Genomic DNA, 12,620 nt, shown 5'->3' with positions numbered 1-12,620 from the left:
TTTGAGATGGAGAACTGCGTCAAAGATGGGAAATTCATTCTGCCAAGTGTACAAATGGCGAAAATGAGGTGTGTGTGGAGAAGTATATTGCGCCAGTGAAGGTGTGGCCTAATGGATAAGGCGTCGGACTTCGGATCCGAAGATTGCAGGTTCGAATCCTGTCACGGTCGAGTTTTTCCTGTTCTGCAAAAGATGCATGCTGTTTTACTGTGTTGTTTGAGTACTCTAAAACTAGTTGGAAGTTGCTGCTGTCCGCTTCCTGGCTGCAAAACCGGCGTCTACCAGACGCACAAGCAAGACAAGGGTGATCTGTAGCGAAGTTTTCGGCACAGTGCCGTTCAGGAGAGTTTTTGTTGGAACTACTGCATCTGATTCAGGAGCCAAGGGCTACGCCACAGGCGTCTGCGCACTGTCGAGCATGTGTGTTGAATAATGGTGCTGATAGCCACGTATCATTTCAAGCAGATTTGATGCTTTTCGGAGACAATTTTTCATTGAATAGGATTGTAGCTGATTTGTGGCAGCAGGAAATAAGCTGTAGTCAAAAGAATCTTCAATAGATGGTCGCAGGTCAAATCAGTATTGTATGGCTCGTAACGCGTTGCGTGCAGCCCGGCTAGCTCAGTCGGTAGAGCATGAGACTCTTAATCTCAGGGTCGTGGGTTCGAGCCCCACGCTGGGCGGCGCAAAATTTTGTGTCTACGCGGATCCAACATGCGCCCATCTCGTGAGCCTTGCGTAATGAACGTAACGGGTTACGACGATGCCTAGCTTCATATGAATATCAGAGGAACGGTATTTGAAGCTGAAAGTGACTCTGAAATGAAATAAATGTGTTGTTTTGGAATTTTAGTTGTACATCGATATAGTGTGAGATGTGTAGGAAAGCAGCAGCTGTGCTAACTAAATGCAAATAATGGTCGCTCATGCGGTGCGTTTCGAGCTGAAGGGCTCCGATTCACTAGTCTGTAAGAACAAAGTACCCGAAAAGTGCGCTAGGAGGCGCCTCCTTAGCTCAGTGGCAGAGCGCTGGTCTAGTAAACCAAAGGTCGTCAGTTCGATCCTCACAGGAGGCAAATGAATTTTGTAACAGCCCCTCCCACCGTGGCCCTTTCGAAAAAAGCGGTCAAGGATAAAAAAATTATGAATGGGTGCGGTATTTAAGAAATGCTCTCGCAAATGAATAGTGTGAATGGTGCTATTAAAGTGGGCACCAGAAACTGCTGCTTTTGGCAGTCTCCGGAGAATGCCGACGTGAAATACTTAGTTCTTGTGATGTATTTTCTACCCCTGATAAAAACCCTCGCGATTGTCGTCGTCGTCGTCGTCGTCGGCGGCGGCGCCGCCGCCGCTTTGGTAATAGCGACAACTCGCCATTGTATCACATAGGGTGAGGTACCTTCTGCAAGCGACTGAGATGGCACTAAGCGATTGAAGCTGATTTGCCTTCTCTTGTTTGATCAGCGTCATAAGGGCTTGAATGTAACTTGCGATGGGACACAGCAAGAAGTAGCGTCGTACTTTTAGTACTGAAATTTGAGATGGAGAACTGCGTCAAAGATGGGAAATTCATTCTGCCAAGTGTACAAATGGCGAAAATGAGGTGTGTGTGGAGAAGTATATTGCGCCAGTGAAGGTGTGGCCTAATGGATAAGGCGTCGGACTTCGGATCCGAAGATTGCAGGTTCGAATCCTGTCACAGTCGAGTTTTTCCTGTTCTGCAAAAGATGCATGCTGTTTTACTGTGTTGTTTGAGTACTCTAAAACTAGTTGGAAGTTGCTGCTGTCCGCTTCCTGGCTGCAAAACCGGCGTCTACCAGAAGCACAAGCAAGACAAGGGTGATCTGTAGCGAAGTTTTCGGCACAGTGCCGTTCAGGAGAGTTTTTGTTGGAACTACTGCATCTGATTCAGGAGCCAAGGGCTACGCCACAGGCGTCTGCGCACTGTCGAGCATGTGTGTTGAATAATGGTGCTGATAGCCACGTATCATTTCAAGCAGATTTGATGCTTTTCGGAGACAATTTTTCATTGAATAGGATTGTAGCTGATTTGTGGCAGAAGGAAATAAGCTGTAGTCAAAAGAATCTTCAATAGATGGTCGCAGGTCAAATCAGTATTGTATGGCTCGTAACGCGTTGCGTGCAGCCCGGCTAGCTCAGTCGGTAGAGCATGAGACTCTTAATCTCAGGGTCGTGGGTTCGAGCCCCACGCTGGGCGGCGCAAAATTTTGTGTCTACGCGGATCCAACATGCGCCCCTCTCGTGAGCCTTGCGTAATGAACGTAACGGGTTACGACGATGCCTAGCTTCGTATGAATATCAGAGGAACGGTATTTGAAGCTGAAAGTGACTCTGAAATGAAATAAATGTGTTGTTTTGGAATTTTAGTTGTACATCGATATAGTGTGAGATGTGTAGGAAAGCAGCAGCTGTGCTAACTAAATGCAAATAATGGTCTCTCATGCGGTGCGTTTCGAGCTGAAGGGCTCCGATTCACTAGTCTGTAAGAACAAAGTACCCGAAAAGTGCGCTAGGAGGCGCCTCCTTAGCTCAGTGGCAGAGCGCTGGTCTAGTAAACCAGAGGTCGTCAGTTCGATCCTCACAGGAGGCAAATGAATTTTGTAACAGCCCCTCCCACCGTGGCCCTTTCGAAAAAAGCGGTCAAGGATAAAAAAATTATGAATGGGTGCGGTATTTAAGAAATGCTCTCGCAAATGAATAGTGTGAATGGTGCTATTAAAGTGGGCACCAGAAACTGCTGCTTTTGGCAGTCTCCGGAGAATGCCGACGTGAAATACTTAGTTCTTGTGATGTATTTTCTACCCCTGATAAAAACCCTCGCGATTGTCGTCGTCGTCGTCGTCGGCGGCGGCGCCGCCGCCGCTTTGGTAATAGCGACAACTCGCCATTGTATCACATAGGGTGAGGTACCTTCTGCAAGCGACTGAGATGGCACTAAGCGATTGAAGCTGATTTGCCTTCTCTTGTTTGATCAGCGTCATAAGGGCTTGAATGTAACTTGCGATGGGACACAGCAAGAAGTAGCGTCGTACTTTTAGTACTGAAATTTGAGATGGAGAACTGCGTCAAAGATGGGAAATTCATTCTGCCAAGTGTACAAATGGCGAAAATGAGGTGTGTGTGGAGAAGTATATTGCGCCAGTGAAGGTGTGGCCTAATGGATAAGGCGTCGGACTTCGGATCCGAAGATTGCAGGTTCGAATCCTGTCACGGTCGAGTTTTTCCTGTTCTGCAAAAGATGCATGCTGTTTTACTGTGTTGTTTGAGTACTCTAAAACTAGTTGGAAGTTGCTGCTGTCCGCTTCCTGGCTGCAAAACCGGCGTCTACCAGAAGCACAAGCAAGACAAGGGTGATCTGTAGCGAAGTTTTCGGCACAGTGCCGTTCAGGAGAGTTTTTGTTGGAACTACTGCATCTGATTCAGGAGCCAAGGGCTACGCCACAGGCGTCTGCGCACTGTCGAGCATGTGTGTTGAATAATGGTGCTGATAGCCACGTATCATTTCAAGCAGATTTGATGCTTTTCGGAGACAATTTTTCATTGAATAGGATTGTAGCTGATTTGTGGCAGAAGGAAATAAGCTGTAGTCAAAAGAATCTTCAATAGATGGTCGCAGGTCAAATCAGTATTGTATGGCTCGTAACGCGTTGCGTGCAGCCCGGCTAGCTCAGTCGGTAGAGCATGAGACTCTTAATCTCAGGGTCGTGGGTTCGAGCCCCACGCTGGGCGGCGCAAAATTTTGTGTCTACGCGGATCCAACATGCGCCCCTCTCGTGAGCCTTGCGTAATGAACGTAACGGGTTACGACGATGCCTAGCTTCGTATGAATATCAGAGGAACGGTATTTGAAGCTGAAAGTGACTCTGAAATGAAATAAATGTGTTGTTTTGGAATTTTAGTTGTACATCGATATAGTGTGAGATGTGTAGGAAAGCAGCAGCTGTGCTAACTAAATGCAAATAATGGTCTCTCATGCGGTGCGTTTCGAGCTGAAGGGCTCCGATTCACTAGTCTGTAAGAACAAAGTACCCGAAAAGTGCGCTAGGAGGCGCCTCCTTAGCTCAGTGGCAGAGCGCTGGTCTAGTAAACCAGAGGTCGTCAGTTCGATCCTCACAGGAGGCAAATGAATTTTGTAACAGCCCCTCCCACCGTGGCCCTTTCGAAAAAAGCGGTCAAGGATAAAAAAATTATGAATGGGTGCGGTATTTAAGAAATGCTCTCGCAAATGAATAGTGTGAATGGTGCTATTAAAGTGGGCACCAGAAACTGCTGCTTTTGGCAGTCTCCGGAGAATGCCGACGTGAAATACTTAGTTCTTGTGATGTATTTTCTACCCCTGATAAAAACCCTCGCGATTGTCGTCGTCGTCGTCGTCGGCGGCGCCGCCGCCGCTTTGGTAATAGCGACAACTCGCCATTGTATCACATAGGGTGAGGTACCTTCTGCAAGCGACTGAGATGGCACTAAGCGATTGAAGCTGATTTGCCTTCTCTTGTTTGATCAGCGTCATAAGGGCTTGAATGTAACTTGCGATGGGACACAGCAAGAAGTAGCGTCGTACTTTTAGTACTGAAATTTGAGATGGAGAACTGCGTCAAAGATGGGAAATTCATTCTGCCAAGTGTACAAATGGCGAAAATGAGGTGTGTGTGGAGAAGTATATTGCGCCAGTGAAGGTGTGGCCTAATGGATAAGGCGTCGGACTTCGGATCCGAAGATTGCAGGTTCGAATCCTGTCACGGTCGAGTTTTTCCTGTTCTGCAAAAGATGCATGCTGTTTTACTGTGTTGTTTGAGTACTCTAAAACTAGTTGGAAGTTGCTGCTGTCCGCTTCCTGGCTGCAAAACCGGCGTCTACCAGACGCACAAGCAAGACAAGGGTGATCTGTAGCGAAGTTTTCGGCACAGTGCCGTTCAGGAGAGTTTTTGTTGGAACTACTGCATCTGATTCAGGAGCCAAGGGCTACGCCACAGGCGTCTGCGCACTGTCGAGCATGTGTGTTGAATAATGGTGCTGATAGCCACGTATCATTTCAAGCAGATTTGATGCTTTTCGGAGACAATTTTTCATTGAATAGGATTGTAGCTGATTTGTGGCAGCAGGAAATAAGCTGTAGTCAAAAGAATCTTCAATAGATGGTCGCAGGTCAAATCAGTATTGTATGGCTCGTAACGCGTTGCGTGCAGCCCGGCTAGCTCAGTCGGTAGAGCATGAGACTCTTAATCTCAGGGTCGTGGGTTCGAGCCCCACGCTGGGCGGCGCAAAATTTTGTGTCTACGCGGATCCAACATGCGCCCATCTCGTGAGCCTTGCGTAATGAACGTAACGGGTTACGACGATGCCTAGCTTCATATGAATATCAGAGGAACGGTATTTGAAGCTGAAAGTGACTCTGAAATGAAATAAATGTGTTGTTTTGGAATTTTAGTTGTACATCGATATAGTGTGAGATGTGTAGGAAAGCAGCAGCTGTGCTAACTAAATGCAAATAATGGTCGCTCATGCGGTGCGTTTCGAGCTGAAGGGCTCCGATTCACTAGTCTGTAAGAACAAAGTACCCGAAAAGTGCGCTAGGAGGCGCCTCCTTAGCTCAGTGGCAGAGCGCTGGTCTAGTAAACCAAAGGTCGTCAGTTCGATCCTCACAGGAGGCAAATGAATTTTGTAACAGCCCCTCCCACCGTGGCCCTTTCGAAAAAAGCGGTCAAGGATAAAAAAATTATGAATGGGTGCGGTATTTAAGAAATGCTCTCGCAAATGAATAGTGTGAATGGTGCTATTAAAGTGGGCACCAGAAACTGCTGCTTTTGGCAGTCTCCGGAGAATGCCGACGTGAAATACTTAGTTCTTGTGATGTATTTTCTACCCCTGATAAAGACCCTCGCGATTGTCGTCGTCGTCGTCGTCGTCGTCGTCGGCGGCGCCGCCGCCGCTTTGGTAATAGCGACAACTCGCCATTGTATCACATAGGGTGAGGTACCTTCTGCAAGCGACTGAGATGGCACTAAGCGATTGAAGCTGATTTGCCTTCTCTTGTTTGATCAGCGTCATAAGGGCTTGAATGTAACTTGCGATGGGACACAGCAAGAAGTAGCGTCGTACTTTTAGTACTGAAATTTGAGATGGAGAACTGCGTCAAAGATGGGAAATTCATTCTGCCAAGTGTACAAATGGCGAAAATGAGGTGTGTGTGGAGAAGTATATTGCGCCAGTGAAGGTGTGGCCTAATGGATAAGGCGTCGGACTTCGGATCCGAAGATTGCAGGTTCGAATCCTGTCACGGTCGAGTTTTTCCTGTTCTGCAAAAGATGCATGCTGTTTTACTGTGTTGTTTGAGTACTCTAAAACTAGTTGGAAGTTGCTGCTGTCCGCTTCCTGGCTGCAAAACCGGCGTCTACCAGAAGCACAAGCAAGACAAGGGTGATCTGTAGCGAAGTTTTCGGCACAGTGCCGTTCAGGAGAGTTTTTGTTGGAACTACTGCATCTGATTCAGGAGCCAAGGGCTACGCCACAGGCGTCTGCGCACTGTCGAGCATGTGTGTTGAATAATGGTGCTGATAGCCACGTATCATTTCAAGCAGATTTGATGCTTTTCGGAGACAATTTTTCATTGAATAGGATTGTAGCTGATTTGTAGCAGCAGGAAATAAGCTGTAGTCAAAAGAATCTTCAATAGATGGTCGCAGGTCAAATCAGTATTGTATGGCTCGTAACGCGTTGCGTGCAGCCCGGCTAGCTCAGTCGGTAGAGCATGAGACTCTTAATCTCAGGGTCGTGGGTTCGAGCCCCACGCTGGGCGGCGCAAAATTTTGTGTCTACGCGGATCCAACATGCGCCCCTCTCGTGAGCCTTGCGTAATGAACGTAACGGGTTACGACGATGCCTAGCTTCATATGAATATCAGAGGAACGGTATTTGAAGCTGAAAGTGACTCTGAAATGAAATAAATGTGTTGTTTTGGAATTTTAGTTGTACATCGATATAGTGTGAGATGTGTAGGAAAGCAGCAGCTGTGCTAACTAAATGCAAATAATGGTCGCTCATGCGGTGCGTTTCGAGCTGAAGGGCTCCGATTCACTAGTCTGTAAGAACAAAGTACCCGAAAAGTGCGCTAGGAGGCGCCTCCTTAGCTCAGTGGATATTCGAGCCGCAGCCACGGCGCGGGACGGACGTGTGGCGACAGCGCTGGCGCTTTGGTGTCAACAACGGCTGTGACGCTGGTACAAGGTCTGTTTTGTATCGCTTCTTTCGTTCTTGCGTCTTGTGTAGCAGTTATTTGAAGACAGAATGAATACGGTTAATGTTTTGAGAAAAGATACGATCAAATTTGCATTTGACAGAAACTTTGTGAGACCGAAAGCGTTTGAGATTAAACAGTGGTTTATGGAGAAAGTACAGATTTCTTTTGATGATGTTGTTGGCGTTCATTTATCATTTTTTTCCAATGCTGCCTTTGTTAAATTGCACAGTCCTGACTTATGTTCTTCTATAGTAGATAAATGTGGTGGTGTTATCAAGTTTAATCATTCAGATGGGTCTGTCAGTGATGTTATCGTTTCTCATGCTGGACTTGGTATCAGGACTATTAGAGTCTTTGAGTTGCCCTTCGAGATTCCGGCCGAAGAGATAAATAAAGTTCTTAGGCCATATGGTAGGATTATTTCGAACATTGCAGAGAAATGGTCAGAGTCCTATATGTTTCCGGTCTTGAACGGTGTTCGTCAAATTAAGATAGAGCTTCAGAGGCACATACCTTCATACATCACTGTGTGTGGCTATCGAGCTGTCGTTATATATGACGGACAACCCCGAACTTGCGCTCTCTGTAATTCGACTGAGCACATTAGGAATGAGTGCACTAAGCGGCGTGTTCCACAGCTGCCGGCTGCAGACACTGCACTTTCAGGCCCGGCGGTTAATCTCAAGTTAACCTACGCGGCCGCTGCATACACTCGCGACCCCGTAGTACCGGCCCCCGCAGGGCATGGGGACGCTCCCTCTGCACACGCGGTACCCGAGAATAACTTAGTACCGAATGTCGGTGCAGCTGTTCGGGAAACGGACGAGCGGCCCTCACTTGCTGCAACAAGTGAGATCTCCATTACGACTGAACGTTTGTCGGGTGTGCAGCAGGAAGTACTGCACACCGCAGAAATTGACATTGCACGGCATTCTTCGACTTTCCAACACGGGGGTCCGACGGCTTCAGATCAGTCAGAAAAGGATACTGCAGGTCCACCAGTCCTACATCCAGAGGTAACTGACGGGCCAACGGAGGCAACGTCGGATGGAGGAGACGTGGGAAAAGCAAATGCGACTGGCCACCACTGTGTGCAGGAAGCAGATTCTGGCAAACCACCTAACGTTAGCGATGCGCTGGTGACGGATCCAAACACAGGGCCTACAAACGACACTGACAACAGAAATTTCGATAAACAGATGGGACAGAAGTCGTCAGAGGATTCCCCCACAACCTCAGCGGGCAAATCTCCAGCCTCGTCTCCTGTGAAATCCCCGAGGAGAAGAAGAAACTCCAAGAAACGGAGATTGGCTCATGAAGCTGCCGAGAGTTTGGCTCCTGCTTTACGAGACAAGCTCCGGTCCATACAGGGGAAAGACAGGGTGTTGGAAGGTTCTGCTCCGGCAAGTGCCAACGAGGGCCCTACAGAACACGGCAGTCTTATGCAGTCTGCAAACGGACGCCAACCATCCCCTAACGAGATCAACACTACGACTGCAGATATCGTAGACGCACCCGCGCTCGATCGCAGTACTTTAGGGACCAAACTGGACTGGGCAGAAGACGGAGACGAATGTACTGATGAAGATATGGAAACAACTTCCCTAAAAGACGAAGACAACTTTTATTAACGGAGTGGGCTTCCCGAATGTTATGTGTCATACGAAGGAAAAATACGAACGACGACAGGGCGGGAGTATTTATTGATCCTTAGTACAACTTCAGCTCGAATTACTCATATATCAGTCTGGAACAAACGTATCACGTGACTACATTAAACATCAATAAAATACAGAATGAACTTAAAGTGGCTGCTCTTAGAGACTTTTTATATCAGTCTGACACAGATATTGCCTTCTTACAAGAAGTTCATGTTAGGGATCTGTATGTAGCTGGGTATAAACAAGTTTTAAATGTAGCTCCTGAGTGTCATTGTGGGACAGCGATCCTTGTCAGGGAAGGGATCGAACTGAAAGATGTATGTCTGTTGGATTCAGGGAGGGGTATTAGATGTACAATTTTTAATACAACTTTTATCAATATCTATGCTCCGTCGGGAAATAATGCTAGGTACGAGAGGGCCAGGTTTTTTAAAAGTGATATTTTACCTTTACTTAAAGACAACCCAAGGGAGGTTCTCATCGGCGGCGATTGGAACTGCGTTTTAAAGGAAAAGGACCAACGTCCAAATTTTAATAAATCCAGCGAACTTGATTGTCTAGTCCACCACATGAAATGGAAAGACGCGTGGGAAATAAAATATCCCACTGCGGTCCGATTTACCTATGTCAGTAGTCGGTCGCAAAGCCGCATTGATAGGATCTATGTTTCCTCGAATTTAGAAGAGAAAGTTACAGCAATTGAAGTCATACCCACTACTTTCTCCGACCACCTAGGCGTAAGATGCAGTGTGAAATTACTGAAGCAGAAGACGTACTGGGGTAGGCCTCTGTGGAAATTAAACATCACCTTGTTGGCAGAGAACTCTCTCGCAGATCTCATAGCAGCGACTTGGCAGGCCTGTCTGAGGCAGCGTTATAAATATAGAACTAATATAGAGTGGTGGATCTCTGTTGCCAAGAAAAAATTACGAGCTACTCTGATAGAGTACAGTAAAGATCGAGCGAGGTGGGTCCGCCATACAATTGAATTCCACTATGCTTGCTTACGCGACCTCTACGAGCAGCCGATGACTCAAGACATTTTCCTACAAATTAACAGAACCAAAGCCAAGCTCCTAGCTCTCAAGAGGTCACAGTTAGAGGGTTTAAAAATCAAATCACACACACCGACTGTTGTCGAAGAGGAAATTACCTCAATATATCACCTAATCCGCCATGCACAACAAAGGAGAAGGAATTTTATTGAGTACCTCCGAGCTGAGGACACGAGCGTCCTGACAGATCAAAAAGCCATTATGAATGAGGTTTTTCGATTTTATGATACCCTTTATGGTGAACGGCCGATTGACGAACCGGTAGTGAGAGACTTCTTATCGACATCTAGCATCGAGAACATAATAACGGAAGAGGATAACCTCTCTATTAGAACGGCAATAACCGAAGAGGACGTATTCGACTTATTGAAGTCGTCACCTTCTCAGAAATCACCGGGCCCTGACGGACTACCTTTAGAGTTTTATAGAACTTACTGGCATATAATAGGTCACACTTTTACTGCCATTGTAAATGAAGTCTTGCAAGGAGAGGTCGTCCCGCCTGAATTTAAACAGTGTATCACGGTGCTTCTTCCGAAAGGTAGGCACACAGAAATAAAGGATATCGGTAAAATGAGACCTATCACCTTAATGAATTCTGACTACAAAATAATAGCGCGGGTCTTCAAAGAGAGTTTACGGCCGGTCTTCGACAAGGCCATTGGGTGTCATCAGACCTGTCTTCCTGGACGCAGCATGTTCAAGACTGTCAGTGAATATAGGGACATAGTCGCCATCTTTTCTAACACCACTGAACCAGGCGGTCTTGCTTTAATAGACTTCGCCAAGGCTTTTGATAGGGTCAACCATCAATACCTTTTTCAAACCTTGACGTATATGGGATTAACTGCTCCGAATGTGAATATTTTCGCTAACATTTTAACAGGTATCCACACCAAGATATGCCTGAATGGACACTACACTAAGGATATTTTGATCAGAAATGGAGTCCCCCAGGGGAGTCCATTATCCATGATGATGTATGTCGTCGCGCTGGAACCTCTTTTGAAACGTTTAACTGCTGCTTTAGGTGGTATCGCCGTCTCTGGTACGAAGAAAGTTACCAATGCTTACGCTGACGACGTTGGTGTGATAATAAGAAGCAATGCAGACATAATACGTTTAACAGAAAATTTGCAGCTTTACTGCAACGCATCGGGTGCAGTAGTTAATGAGGCGAAGAGTGCTTTTTTACCTCTTAACGGTCTCACGGAAGCTCCGATTGCTTGGGCGAAATGTGTCGACCATCATACAGCCCTGGGTGTCACCTTTTATAGTTGTCCCCTTCGCACAATTGCATCCAACTGGAAAACTATGTTGGACAGGATTCGAGGTGCTCTCATGTTACATCATATGAGAGAGCTCAACATAAAGCAAAAAACTAAACTTGTAAATATTTCTGTTCTCTCTAAGGCTATGTATGTGGGACAAATTTTACCCATCCCTAAACAAATAGCAAAAGCTATTATGTCGACAGTCTGTCGCTACATTTGGCAAGGAGAAATTTTTAGAGTAGCTGCTGCAATGCTTACCTTAAAACCGGACGAAGGAGGACTTGATCTAACGGATATCCAGACGAAAACTACTGTTCTGTTTATAAAGCGATCCCTGCACCTCATTGAGGACCACCCTACCAGTGTAACGTCACAATTGTTCAACTTTTTTCGACCTGCCAGTTTGAAACCACCTGTCAATATTAGCACGATCAATTATAAATTGAAACATATTAGATTTTACTATTTGGAGATCAGCTACATGGAATCTGTTTTACAAGACATACATCAACGGAACTGCCGCTCAATAGTCGATCGTTTACGATCAAAAGCTACCCAACATAAGCAGGAGACCAAGTTTCCACATCGCAACTGGAAATACATTTGGAGAAATCTCCATAATAAATTCCTTCCTACAGACGTCCAAGTGGCATGGTATAGGGTAATAAATGATATTGTTGGTACCAATGCGAAATTATATTCCATCGGACTTTGTGACACAAATAAATGTCTACAATGTTCTGCACCTGATACTTTATCCCATCGGTTCCTTTGTAAAGGATATAGAGACATATGGAACGACCTTCGGAAACAGATTTGTTTCATTAAGCGAACTGATGGTCGAGAAATTACATTGGATGCTATATTTTTCCCGGATGAGATTCTCTTTCCTCCACAAAAAAACAATGCAGTACTATGGCTCCTGGGACATTTTATCTACTACGTTGTCAATAAACAAGGACATGACAATATTCCGGAATTTACGGAATTTCTACGAGGACAATATTACAAAGTGTATCGTAAAAAGGATCACAAAAAGAATTTCGGCAATATGTTGAACATTCTTTTCGAGAGACATGGAGTGGGATAACTGAGTACAGTTCTGAGATCAACTTGGAAGAGTGCTAAAGTAGGGGATCGCTGTTGAGGGCGAAGTACGGTGGGGACTTCGAGGGCCCCGAGGCCGCTACGGTAGCCGAGAAGGCCTCAACAGAACCCTGAAAACGCTCCACTTCCAAGTGTCGCATCAGGCGGAAGCATGCACGCACTTACTGGTTTTGAAACTCGCCGGACATTAAAATTTTTTGTATATCTATGTACGTATATATATATTTATTATTTTCTTTTCCGTGGGAGGCATTTCTTTAGTTCC

The 12,620-nt window shown here is 46.0% G+C and overlaps 13 non-coding genes across 13 annotated transcripts; all 13 read left to right on the top strand.

Annotated features, from left to right (window-relative positions):
* Positions 1 to 97: 97 nt before the first annotated feature.
* On the top strand, positions 98 to 170 carry Trnar-ucg (transfer RNA arginine (anticodon UCG)). The gene has a single exon. It is a non-coding gene; the product is annotated as a tRNA-Arg (tRNA).
* A 440-nt stretch (positions 171 to 610) lies between these two features.
* Trnak-cuu (transfer RNA lysine (anticodon CUU)) lies at positions 611 to 683 on the top strand. The gene has a single exon. It is a non-coding gene; the product is annotated as a tRNA-Lys (tRNA).
* Positions 684 to 1,004: 321 nt separating this feature from the next.
* On the top strand, positions 1,005 to 1,076 carry Trnat-agu (transfer RNA threonine (anticodon AGU)). Its single transcript has one exon. It is a non-coding gene; the product is annotated as a tRNA-Thr (tRNA).
* Positions 1,077 to 2,145: 1,069 nt separating this feature from the next.
* On the top strand, positions 2,146 to 2,218 carry Trnak-cuu (transfer RNA lysine (anticodon CUU)). The gene has a single exon. It is a non-coding gene; the product is annotated as a tRNA-Lys (tRNA).
* A 321-nt stretch (positions 2,219 to 2,539) lies between these two features.
* Positions 2,540 to 2,611, top strand: Trnat-agu (transfer RNA threonine (anticodon AGU)). The gene has a single exon. It is a non-coding gene; the product is annotated as a tRNA-Thr (tRNA).
* Positions 2,612 to 3,164: 553 nt separating this feature from the next.
* Positions 3,165 to 3,237, top strand: Trnar-ucg (transfer RNA arginine (anticodon UCG)). The gene has a single exon. It is a non-coding gene; the product is annotated as a tRNA-Arg (tRNA).
* Positions 3,238 to 3,677: 440 nt separating this feature from the next.
* Positions 3,678 to 3,750, top strand: Trnak-cuu (transfer RNA lysine (anticodon CUU)). The gene has a single exon. It is a non-coding gene; the product is annotated as a tRNA-Lys (tRNA).
* Positions 3,751 to 4,071: 321 nt separating this feature from the next.
* On the top strand, positions 4,072 to 4,143 carry Trnat-agu (transfer RNA threonine (anticodon AGU)). The gene has a single exon. It is a non-coding gene; the product is annotated as a tRNA-Thr (tRNA).
* Positions 4,144 to 4,693: 550 nt separating this feature from the next.
* On the top strand, positions 4,694 to 4,766 carry Trnar-ucg (transfer RNA arginine (anticodon UCG)). Its single transcript has one exon. It is a non-coding gene; the product is annotated as a tRNA-Arg (tRNA).
* A 440-nt stretch (positions 4,767 to 5,206) lies between these two features.
* Positions 5,207 to 5,279, top strand: Trnak-cuu (transfer RNA lysine (anticodon CUU)). The gene has a single exon. It is a non-coding gene; the product is annotated as a tRNA-Lys (tRNA).
* A 321-nt stretch (positions 5,280 to 5,600) lies between these two features.
* Trnat-agu (transfer RNA threonine (anticodon AGU)) lies at positions 5,601 to 5,672 on the top strand. Its single transcript has one exon. It is a non-coding gene; the product is annotated as a tRNA-Thr (tRNA).
* Positions 5,673 to 6,231: 559 nt separating this feature from the next.
* Positions 6,232 to 6,304, top strand: Trnar-ucg (transfer RNA arginine (anticodon UCG)). Its single transcript has one exon. It is a non-coding gene; the product is annotated as a tRNA-Arg (tRNA).
* A 440-nt stretch (positions 6,305 to 6,744) lies between these two features.
* Trnak-cuu (transfer RNA lysine (anticodon CUU)) lies at positions 6,745 to 6,817 on the top strand. Its single transcript has one exon. It is a non-coding gene; the product is annotated as a tRNA-Lys (tRNA).
* Positions 6,818 to 12,620: the final 5,803 nt, after the last annotated feature.

The sequence above is a fragment of the Schistocerca cancellata genome, unplaced genomic scaffold, assembly GCF_023864275.1.
Source record: "Schistocerca cancellata isolate TAMUIC-IGC-003103 unplaced genomic scaffold, iqSchCanc2.1 HiC_scaffold_1109, whole genome shotgun sequence".
NCBI classification, from domain to species: domain Eukaryota; kingdom Metazoa; phylum Arthropoda; class Insecta; order Orthoptera; family Acrididae; genus Schistocerca; species Schistocerca cancellata.
This window is presented reverse-complemented; position numbering and strand designations above follow the sequence as displayed.